The sequence below is a fragment of the Pogona vitticeps genome, chromosome 3 (genome assembly GCF_051106095.1).
Source record: "Pogona vitticeps strain Pit_001003342236 chromosome 3, PviZW2.1, whole genome shotgun sequence".
Classification (NCBI taxonomy): domain Eukaryota; kingdom Metazoa; phylum Chordata; class Lepidosauria; order Squamata; family Agamidae; genus Pogona; species Pogona vitticeps.
The window spans coordinates 117,547,620-117,559,925 of record NC_135785.1 but is presented as its reverse complement, the minus strand read 5'-3'; the positions used below and the strand labels follow the sequence as shown (position 1 = coordinate 117,559,925).

The following is a 12,306-nucleotide window of genomic DNA, read 5'->3' as shown; positions in this document are numbered from 1 at the left end:
TTCCAATGGCAGGGATAGGTAAATGGGTAGGAGAGCATGGACTCACATGATTAAATGGCCTGCTTCAATTCCTGCCACATCCCTAGATTTGTACCACAACATAAGACCACAGTTCTGCCCTGAATCTTGTCTTCATTCTCATGGAGATGGCAAATTTGAATGTCATTGCCACTGCAAAGTCAGCTACCTTGTGATTTTTATCAGGGAATGTGGCATGAAGGGGGCATGCATGCTGTTTCCCAGAACTGCACTCCCAACAAGATGCCAAGGGCATGATTCTTCTAGGAAATGACATGTGTACTCCTGGCGAGCCATGTTTGCCAGCCAAATCGCTAGCATTTGGGCAATGGGAAGGTGGTGGAAGGTGGTGGGAGAGTACAGGCACCTAAGAGTTCCAGAGGACAACACAGTTTCCCCGCCTGTGGTAAGTTGCCCATGTATTTATTTAAAATATTTTTACCCCACCTTTCTCCTTTTAAAAGGTGGCTTACATCATTAAAAAGCAATATTTAGAGCTAAAAGCAGTAAGTATACAAATATTAGAAAGGGCCAAATACCATATTGTAACATGATTTTTAAAAAGAGAGAGAGAACCCACCGAAAACACATTCAAAGTGGTAAAGGCACAACAATCTGTTTAACCCAGGCAGCCAGTTACAGCCCAAACTAGAGATACGACCACTTTTGGAACACCAGTTTCTCTGTGTTGAAGGAACATACTGGAGAACTGCCTTTTGATCATTTTAGTTCAAAGGCTGGAAATAATACCAATGATCGTGCCGGCTCTGGAGAGGCACATTCTGGGAGGCATAATTCCAAAAGAGAGAGAGAGAGAAGGGGGAAAAGGGGCTTTTCCAGATTTGGCGATTAGTAGGAGTCACAGGATTGAACTCTTTCCCTCTACCTGCTACTCCTCCTCAGCTTGCTGTACTTTCTTGAAGGACCTGTTCTCATTCTTTGTAGACTGTTGGCTTCAACAGTGTGCTTAAAAGGGGATAAAATGTCTGTAGATGGTTAGATACTGTAGGTGTGTCTGAAAATGCTGGCATTGATTTATTGGACAGCGTGTGAAAGCTTGGATGGCCCATTATCTCTAGCTGTTTGGAAAATAAAAGGGGAAAACATATCTTATATAACACAGTGCAAAGCAGTTTTGCGCACTGTGTTTAAAATACCCACTAGGTTTCAGCAAAAAGCTAATGAATGAGTGAAATCTTACCTGATTGTTCTTAAGAAGGCGAGAGGAATTAACACGCAGAGCTATAGAGGGGGATCTATAGAGAGAGATTTTCATTTGGTACATATGCAACCTAGTGTACTGTACTTCCTTTAGGCTCACATCTCCCCACTTCTTTCTTCTTCTTCTGAGACCTCCCCTCCCTGCCCAGTCTTTAAACTGTTGGTTCTATTCCTATTCCTTTCTATGATTAATCCTTCCTTGGCTGCTATTTTAGCCCTACTAAGTGTTCTTTTCTCCTGGACCCCTTTGCTACCAACATTTTCTCTCTCTCTCTCTCCCAGCTGTCCAGAAGCAAAAAAGACAGGGTTCCTGCACTTTTAACCTTATGTGTATTGAAGATAATCTTTACTCAACATTTTGTCAAGAACTTAATCTCCCTGTTCAGTTTCAAGTGTAGGAGGTGACAAAATGCAAACATAGCTGCTGTTATTCCCTCTACCATCCTTGATGGAATTCAGGATGTTTCCAGGATTACTGAAATGCTTTGCAAGGAGGTGCAAATCTCTACATTTCACTCAAATGTCTCTTGGCACTTTGCTCCTGGCCCTGTAGCCGAAGTGGGGCAAATCAGTGCACTGACACCCCCGCCCCCCACAGGTTCTGCTGGTGTTTTTGGTTCTTTTTTTGGGGTGGGGGGAATATTATCTTCTTACATCTGTGACACAACAGACAGTGGCAGTTTCCCTTTTTTTAAAAAAAACACAGCTGTTTTTCCATGTCCATGTGGAGGTTCAAACAAAGGGTTCCTGGGTCCTATTCCATCACTCTGCCCAGTACATCAGTGGTCCCCAACCTCGGTCCTCCAGATGTTCTTGGACTACAACTCCCAGAAGCCTTCATTCCCCACCTCTGCTGGCCAGGATTTCTGGGAGTTGAAGTCCAAGAACATCTGGAGGCCCAAGGTTGGGGACCACTGCAGTACATCACACCAGCTTTGGATCTCAGCATAGGATCTTCAAAAAATGAAAATAAAAATCAGTGACTAAGAAAGCATGAGAAAAATGTACCTGGAACAGCCTCCATAAGCTTGGTCACTCAAAACCTTCCCTGAGTGAGGATGATCACTATAACTTCTTAAGTGCCCCGAGGGATAGAAGAACATTTGGCTAGTGACATAAACCTTGAGGAGCTAAATATTCAAACTTTGCACTATAAGATAGAATTAGACTCCACGCCTTGGACTTCCCTTTGTTTTGCAGTTTCAGTTGTGTTTTCTATCTAGCCACTAATACAGGAGCATATTTGTTTGTCTTCAGTGAGAAACAACAGCTTGTTTATTTTGCAGTTATTATGACGAACAAAGTTTATTGCTGAACAAGGAAGTGAAAAGATAACAAAGTGATCCAGAAAGATACCTATCCTTAGCTACTACTTTTTTTTTTCAAAAAGGGCTCATTATTCTTTCTTCATGGTGGGGCCTCTTCTCCCCTCCTCGTCCTCGTCCTCCTCCTCCTCCTTCTCCTCTTTTTACTTGATGGCAAAGGATGAAAACAGCCCTACAGGAATAGTTCTGCAATGCACCATACAGGTGTGGTGTGGGATCAATCTGAGGCCTTTTCATGGTTCCTGGGCAGAAAAATCAATCAGTAAAAATAAGTCTAATTCAGACCTGGGCAAAGTGTGGCCCAAGGGCCACATACAGCCCGCGAGCCGCTCCAGTACAGCCCGCAGACAGTTTTGAACATCAAAAACACTTATAGCTTTTTGTCTAAAGTTGATCAGTTGCTTACCTTTAACATACCGCAAAAAAACTCTTTAGTATTTGTGAAGATTAGCAAGTTTAAAATAAAAACAACCATAACATCACTGTTTCATTTAATTTTTAAGTAAAGTTGGTTCGGCTCCCAAACACAGTTCAGATTTTTCATGTGGCCCCCTATAGAAATTAATTGCCCGCCCCTGCCTAACAGGAAGATCCATCCTGACCAGATGAAGGCTCAGCCTGTCTGTTAACTGCCTCTCAGGTTGCAGAGATACAGACTAAATTGTGACCTCATTCTGACATCGGAGGATTCTGACCTATGGCTAGGCTGGTTAGGAGAATTGGGGGACCTACAGTCAAAGAAAATAACTTTATCAAGCCCTGCTTGGCATGTGATGAGCTTGCCCAAGGTGACACAGGTCAGCTCTTCCTCCTTGAAGGCACAGTGGGAAATCCAGCTCCCAAACTCTTGTTCCACAACCAGCCTTCATAACAATACCCAAAGAAACCTTTAGCGTGACCTGAAAGCTGGCTTCCAGTAGAAAAGCAAAGACACAGATCTCAAACCCTGGGGAATCAGTCGTTACCTGAAGTGTGACATCCTCAGTGACAGGACATATTTTCCCTATCAATAGCTTAATTGACACTCAGGAATGAATAAATGCAGGAGCATCTTTAAAGATTCTAGGGACGTGGTGGCACTGTGGGCTAAACCGCAGAAGCCTGTGCTGCAGGGTCAGAAGACCAGCAGTTGTAAGTTTGAATCCATGCGACGGAATGAGCACCCGTCGCCTGTCCCAGCTCCCACCAACCTAGCGGTTTGAAAGCATGCAAATGCGAGTAGATAAATAGGGACCACCTCAGGGGGAAGGTAAACAGCGTTCCATGTCTAAATCACACTGGCCATGTGACCACGGAAAGATTGTCTTGGGACAAAACGCTGGCTCTATGGCTTGAAGAGCGGGATGAGCGCCGCCCCTTAGAGTCGGACACGACTGGACAAAAAAATTGTCAAGGGGAACCTTTACCTTATCTTTAAAGAAAATGGGTAGTTGACTATTAGTACAAGGGGGCCTTGAAGCCTTCCAGAATAAAAATTTTTAAGCTCCTGCCCACTCCTCTAGGATCCTCGCTCAAGGCCCTCTGAATTCCTGCCTGTCATTCTATCCACTATGACACCATAGCTGTCAACAGGTCATATAAAACACTTTCAACCCTCAACGTGACCTAACAGGAAGATCCATCCTGACCAGATGAAGGCTCACCCTGACTGTTAACTGTCTCTCAGTTTGCAGAGATACAGACCAGATTGTGACCTCATTCTGACATCAGAGGATTCTGACCTATGGCTAGGCTGGTTAGGAGAATTGGGGGACCTACAGTCAAAGAAAGCAACTTTACGTATCAAGCTCTCCTTGGCATGTGATGAGCTTGCCCAAGGTGACACAGGCCAGATCGTTCTCCCTGAAGGCGCAGCGGGAAATCCAGCTCCCAAACTCTTGTTCCACAACCAGCCTTCATAACAATACCCAAAGAAACCTTTAGCATGACCTGAAAGCCGGCTTCCAGTAGAAAAGCAAAGACACAGATCTCAAACCCTGGGGGCCAGTCGTTACCTGAAGTGTGACATCCTCAGTCACACGACATATTTTCCCTGTCAGTAGCTTAAATGACACTCAGGAATGAATAATTTCAGGAACATCTTTAAAGAAAATGGTTAGGTAACTATTAGTACAAGGGGGCCTTCAAGGTTTTCAGAATAAAGGTATTTTTTAAACTTGTGAACAGGTTCGTCTTCTGCAGGAGGCAAACCCTGAGTTTATGTGGGAAAAAGAGGTGGAGGCGGCTCTGAACGTTTAACATGAGTCTTTTTATTGTCCAACAAACTTAGTTCAACAGCTTCAAATGGATCTAATAAACTTAACTCTAGTAAGATCCGGCAACTACGCACTTTTACATCTGGCATCCTCAAATCACTTCTCACAGAGGGGCCGCTCCAAACCGTTCCCGATTGGTCCTAGGTCTCAGGGAGGTGCTCCTCACGGCACAAACTGTCCCACAGCATGGGTGTCGCGCCCAGTCTCCCTCGCGTTGTGGATGGAGTAAAGAGGGACTGGGACAGATCACCCTCCATCCCCCATGATGATTGCGAGGATACACCACTACGGTCCATTCTAGTGGCTCTAGTTCACCCTCTTTTGTAGGCAAACCCTTAGGGTCCGGCAACAAACCTCCTCCAATCTGTAGGTTTGGAAAGTCTTTCATCAGACCTGTAGCACTTTCTTGCCCGAATACCAGCTCAGTTTGTACTCCTCGACTCTTTCTTTCTGGTTGTCCTCCGTCTGTTATAATTCTGAATGTTTGCGCGCTCTCCTCCTCCTTTATAGCCTCCTCCCAGATAATTAAGTCCAACTCCTCCCACCCCCTTCGTCAGCTAGACACACCTCTAGTGACTCTTTGCATTCCACCTCCTCTTGTCCTGTCTCCACGAGTATCCCTTCCACACATCCGCGGCTTTCCTCAGAGATATGATCGGTAGAGGATGGCACACTAGCCTTCGCTCCTTCACAAAGCTCCTGCTCACTCCTCTAGGTTCCTCGCTCAAGGCCTCCTGAATTCCTGCCTGACACTCTATCTACTATGACACCATAGCTGTCAAAGAGTCATATATAACCCACCTTCAACCTGCACCTTGACCTACCAGGAAGATCCATCCTGACCAGATGAAGGCTCAGCCTGTTAACTGCCTCTCAGTTTGCAGAGATACAGACCAGATTGTGACCTCATTCTGACATAGGAGGATTCTGACCTATGGCTAGGATGGTTAGGAGAATTGTGGGAGCTGCAGTCAAAGAAAGCAACTTTATCAAGCTCTCCTTGGCATGTGATGAGCTTGCCCAAGGTGACACAGGCCAGATCGTCCTCCCTGAAGGCACAGTGGGAAATCCAGCTCCCAAACTCTGGCTCCACAACCAGCCTTCGTAACAATACCCAAAGAAACCTTTAGCGTGACCCAAAAGCCGGCTTCCAGTAGAAAAGCAAAGACACAGATCTCAAACCCTGGGGATCAGTCGTTACCTGAAGTGTGACATCCTCAGTCACACGACATATTTTCCCTGTCAATAGCTTAAATGACACTCAGGAATCAATAATTTCAGGAGCATCTTTAAAGAGAATGGGTAGTTGACTATTAGTACAAGGGGGCCTTGAAGCCTTTCAGAATAAAGTTATTTTTAAAGCTCCTGCCCACTCCTCTAGGTTCCTCGCTGAAGGCCTCCTGAATTCCTGCCTTTCACTCTATCTACTATGACACCATAGCTGTCAAAGGGTCATATAGCCCACCTTCAACCCTCAACTTGACCTAACAGGAAGATCCATCCTGACCAGCTGAAGGCTCAGCCTGACTGTTAACCGCCTCTCAGTTTGCAGAGATACAGACCAGATTGTGACCTCATTCTGACATAGGAGGATTCTGACCTATGGCTAGGCTGGTCAAGAGACTTGTGGGAGCTGCAGTCAAAGAAAGCAACTTTATCAAGCCCTGCTTGGCATGTGATGAGCTTGCCAAAGGCGACACAGGCCAGCTCTTCCTCCCTGAATGCACAGCGGGAAATTCAACTCCCAAACTCTTGTTCCACAACCAGCCTTCATAACAATACCCAAAGAAACTTTTAGTGTGACCCAAAAGCCGGCTTCCAGTAGAAAAGCAAAGATACAGATCTCAAACCCTGGGGATCACTTGTTACCTAAAGTGTGACATCCTCAGTGACAGGACATATTTTCCCTATCAATAGCTTAATTGACAGTCAGGAATGAATAATTTCAGGAACATCTTTAAAGAAAATGGTTAGGTAACTATTAGTACAAGGGGGCCTTGAAGCCTTTCAGAATAAAGTTATTTTTAAAGGTACTGCCCACTCCTCTAGGATCCTCGCTGAAGGCCTCCTGTATTCCTGCCTGACACACTATCCACTATGAAACCATAGCTGTCAACAGGTCATATAACCCACAACCCACCTTCAACCCTCAGCTTGACGTAACAGCAGACCTGGACAAAGTGTGGCCCAAGGGCCACATACAGCCCACGAGTCGCTCCTGTATGGCCCGCGGACAATTTTTAACATCAAAACCATTTATAGCTTTTTGTCTAAAATTGATCAGTTGCTTATCTTTAACACACCGCAAGAAACCTCTTTATTATTTGTGAAGATTAACAAATTTAAAATAAAAACAATCATAACATCACTGTTTCAATTTATTTTTAAGTAAAGTTGGTTCAGCCCCCGAACACTGTTCAGATTTTTCATGTGCCCCCCCCCATAGAACTTAATTGGCCACCCTGGTCTAATTGCTTCCCACTGTTAATTTCTACTCCCTTAGTAGTTAGTCCATTATATAGCAACCAGTTAAAAAGTTTTCCCTGGGTTGTCTAAGGAAGGAAAATCTTAAACCCAATAAAAATTCTAGAAGGAAGGGCCATCAAAGAAGGGCTGACAGCCACACCCTAAAGTTTTTCCCCTGTCCTTTCATAAAATAGCAGTTTATTTGAACATTAAGAAGGCAAAATCCATGACTATAGGAGAATGACATGATTTTCATGTTAACAAGGAATAAATCAAAATGGTTAAGGATTTTTCTTAAATATACCTTCATTCAGTTGTCAGTTCAAATGGGGACTGCGGCCAATAAATCCAAAGGTGATCAAGACTTGGAAGGACAGTGATGAAGGAGATAGAGAAGATCCTCCAGTATTGTAAGGCCAAGGCCAAGGCCAAGGTCATTCTCACCACGGTTGCTGTGCACAGGTGTGAAAGCTGAAGAAACTGACAGGAGAAAAAGATGATGTATTTGAGGTGCAGTCTTGGAGGGGAGCTTTCGGAAACAACAAGTAACCAGACAGACAAAGAAAGGGAGACTAGATGAAATCAAGTCTGAGCTCACTCTAGAAATAAAAATCATTAAACTGAGGGTATGACTAGACAGTGAAGTCATGCCCGTCTGGATTGTGCTGAACAGGGTTGCTTGAAAGTGTGCTCTGAGACTGAGAATGATGTGGATGGAAGGATTGGGGGGAGTTTTTGGGGGACAGGAATCAACAGCATACTTCAAAGCAATCCTGTTTAGACCATTCCTCCTTCTCAGCTCCCACGCCTTTACATTCTCTTGTGCTTCCAACTCCACCTCTCTTTTTTGTTTCTGCCTTGGTGGGGAGTAGAGGAAAGTTGGGTTTTATATATATAACATAGAGTATATAACCTTTCAGTCTCTCCCTCTCTGTAGAGATTGAGAGAAGACAGACTTTATTTTATTATTTTAAAAAATATATTAGTAAATCATATATTATTTCATTAGCTTGCCAGCAAACAGCGCTGGAGTGTGAAGAAAGATAAAATAAAATAAAAGATAATCCTCCATGTTCTCTCATTTCACCCTCAACCCCCGTAGGCAGCAGAGGAAAACTGCATTTTAAAAAATTTATTCATAAGTGACATATCACTTCATTGACTTGCCACCAAAGTAACATGAAATTGTTGGGGAAACACCTCCCAGAGCTCTTTCACTTCAACACTGTGGCGATCCCCTCTGAAGCCCCTGTTCCCCCAGGCCTTCACAAGGTTCTCGCTCTTCTTCCTTCTTCGCTGCCACCAAGTATTGCTGTCTCAATATCATTCACTCAAGGAGACATGTGTACTTTTGAAACTTAAGTTATTTATTTGATCAGGGAGGTTAACATCTGATTAATATACAGTAGGTAAATCACAGGTTGCTAATCACTTGAATCTGAATCAGTTTTACTTTAACTTTAAAGCTCTATCAACTCTCTGTTCCAGTCGGGAGGAGGAGCTTTGTCTTGGTGAAGCTAGCAGCTCTCGGGAATAGCTCCCGGGAAAAGCTAGAACCACTTCGGTCTGGGACCCTCCCAGAAACGGGGGAACCAAGGAAGAGTCAGGAGAGACCCTTCTGCAGCAGTTGGTGAGCCACAGAAGTTAGAAGATTGGGCAGCAACTCGATTTTTCTTTCTTCTGGAAATTCACATTAGCACAGACGAAGACGGGCGCCATTTTCGGCAACTAGCCAAAGACAGCTCCGTTCGCCGAGAATAAGAAAACAGAAGCACGGCGAAAGTATACATCAAAGTAAGTGGAAGCCCTTGTTCTAGGAAAAACCTCATTAAATAAAGAACAAGTGATTGTGTGCAAATTTATGACCAAATGAGATAAGGAGTGGCATTCCTAGCATACCAGCTTTTACCCAAGCTGAAGGTCGAGTCATTTCTAAAGGAACAGCCAGGCAGAAATAGCTCGTGTCTCCATTAAAGGAGGAAAAATAACTCTTGAAGAATCAACTGACAGGCTTTGAAAAAATAAATTCTGTTGCAAGCTGTTCACTTTGGACCCTTTTCCTCTTTGGATATATATTTTTAGACTGTGTGGGACTCTGCTTTCCGTGGATAATATATTTGCCGGGACCCTGATTGCTGGACCTCCCTTTTCGGGGGAGGAGAAGGAAGCCTCTGGAAGTAAAAGGGAGAAGAACAGACTGTGAGCTGTGAACTGGGGGCTATGTGGTTTGAACTGAACTGGGATCTTGACAAATGACATTCTAATAATAGAGTCTTGCCGGGTGAAGGTTAAAACAAACTTGGAGAAGAGAAAAGAAGGGAAAAGAAGAAGCAACCGGTCTGAAAGTTATCAGCGACGTGGAAAAGGACTAGACTACAAAGACACTTGAGAGATTCATGTTTTAGATTCCATCTCTTACTTGAATGTACCTATCTTATTGCTAATATTGTATAGTTGCAAGGTGAAATATTAGAAATATTGGAGGTGTATTGGGGTAAAGGGGAGAGGGAATTTTAAGTGAAAATAGTGGAAACAGAAAATGGAACCTCCCCCCGAGAAAATTACAGATTGGTGGCTAGACTGGAAAACCTCTTTTCAGATGTCACTGTTGCAAAAATTCATGCAGGTAAATTATTATATTGACCAGATGGAAGACGTGATTGGAGGCTCTAGGGGAGGGAAGGTAGCGGAGGTTAAATTACACCAAAAAGAGATCTCAGAACCGGCTGTATTGATGAAGATATCAGATAATATACAAGGGATGGAGGGTCACCCAGTAAGCAATGTAGCGATAGCAGATAAGAAAATTGAGGTTGAAAAGCAAACTTTGAATGATATTGTTCCCCCTTTTAAAATATGGAAGAAAAAAGAGTCGCAGAAACAAAACAAGCACAGGGAGGAAAGGGGAGGGGAGAGCAGAATTTATATTATTTTGGGTCTGTTGAGTGTATTCTGAAGAAAAAAGGAGGGTGAAAGAGGGGAGATATTTCACAATTGGCCTTGGTGTTCTGATGCTGTGGGAATAACATAGATTTAAGCTGTATTACACGTATAAGTTGAAAGCTAAAGAGGTTAATACATAGACAAAATAGTCAAAAGAAGAAGAAGAAAAAGAAGAAGAAAGATGAACCTTTATTGGAACATGAATAGATTAGATGTTTATATACTTGATATGAAAGATTGAATGATTATGCATTTGATGTTTTCTTATTCTCAAAACCCTTTTTCCATCCCTCCCACTGCCCTTTGCCTTTTGTATTCCTTCCCCATTACCCAATAGTTTTGAAAATAAAATTAATTAAGAAAAAAAAACTCTCTGTTCCAGTCAGCGTCCTCACATATCTCTATCTCACTCTCAGTTCACTCTTAAGTTTCACACAGTCTCTCACTACCAGAATCTCTCTCCCTCACAGAATCTCACAGAATCCTTTCATACTCCATACACCAACCTTTTATATCCAGCCCCCTCTCCCCTTGGCACCACCTTCTGTCCACTCATTGGCTCCTTCTCCACTGCTCAGCTGTGATGGACAGGTGAGGGCAGGGCTGTTCGCTGCAAACACCAACCCTCACACGCGGATAAGGGTTGGGCTGGTTCATAATTGTCTGTATGTGGTCACTGAAAAATGGGCTAACCAGCCTGTTCCCAAGGCAGTCCAAAATGTGAGGTAAAGTGCTGCCTGACTGCACCCTCAGCCTATCATGTCACATCACAAGAAAACGGACTCGCTGGAAAAGTTGGAAACTTTCCCAACAACAGTGCTGAGAAAAGTTGAAGACAGGAGTAGAAAAGGAAGACCAGGTATGAGACGAACTGGCTCAGTAAACAAAGCCTAGCCTTTGAGTTTGCAAAACCTCAGGAAAGTTAACACTAGGACCTTAATTTATAAGGTCACCAAAAGTCAGAACACACTCGTGGACAAGTAACAACATACAAAACTCATAATATGACCGTGTTCGAAACCTGACTAATCCAGCATCAAAGGCAAACTTGGGAACTCCCTGTCATTAGCAAAACAAGTAGCAAGAATTACAAAATGAAGAATCAGAATATGAATAAAACCACAGTTGAGTAAATGGGCTCTAAATACAGGGGATGTCAGACTTGGAACCTGGCATTCAGAAAAGGATTAGACAGTTTAACAGTTCGATTTTTTCATTCATATCTGACGAACAGTGAGGGACATAATTTCTAACAAGAATGGATCCAGAAATATATACTGTATACTGTATATAAAAGCACTCTTTATCAGCTAATGAATCTTTCTGCTATTCTTGTTGCAAATTCCAACCCAATATGTCAGAAAATAAGTCTTAATTGTAAAATATTTCAAGGGCAGGAAGTAACCGTGCAAAAAATCAGGAGGGTATCACTGACACACTATATCTATGGTCCATATTTCAGCGTGTCTATATGGTATAGGGAAAAAAGATGATACCTTTATCTCCACTTTAGTGAATACTACTGTTCTTGAAGGCAATGTTAAAATCAATTATTAACATTAGTTTTTAGCCATTAATATTCTAGCAATGTAAGAGTAGTATACAGTATTATATTGTAGAGGAAAAGGAGAAAGCTTGTTTTAGGTGTTTATTGGAACATCACTGGTCAGACATTTGAAAGTTAAGATAACTGTATGCACTAATTACAAAAAATGTCACACAAAATTTTAAAAGTTTTAATCAACACATTATTACTCAAATTGAAAGGCTAATTGTTATAATGAAAAAGCTTAAATTCTGTTTTTGCAACTGTGTTCAAGGGAGATTATAACCTGCATGTAGGGTCTGGCAATCTTAATAGAATTAAAAGACGCTACATAGCCCCATCAGTTTACTTGCGGAAACAACTAAACTACTTCAAGGGAAAGGATACTTTCCATAAAATCTTTCAAAAGGTGAAAAATTTTCTAGATCAGAAGAATGAGGAAGAAACTTGATCCCAAAGGTGTAAGACAATTGTAGCCCTGTGTGTTCTAATAGAAAAGATAGGTGAAAAAAATTAGAAAGCAGAAAGAATG

General features: G+C 42.7%; 1 long non-coding RNA gene across 2 annotated transcripts in view; it reads right to left on the bottom strand.

Annotated features, from left to right (window-relative positions):
* Positions 1-2,370: 2,370 nt before the first annotated feature.
* The window catches only part of LOC140705846 (uncharacterized), a 30,310-nt gene continuing 20,374 nt past the window's right edge, over positions 2,371-12,306 (bottom strand). Inside the window, exons 4-5 of one of the 2 annotated variants that reach the window (XR_013543453.1) lie at positions 7,590-7,765; positions 2,371-2,806 (exon numbers count right to left, since the gene is read on the bottom strand). This is a non-coding gene — a long non-coding RNA (uncharacterized LOC140705846). Of the gene's footprint in view, positions 2,807-4,793; positions 5,184-7,589; positions 7,766-12,306 lie in introns of those variants that run through there. The other variant, XR_013543454.1, reaches the window with a different exon arrangement.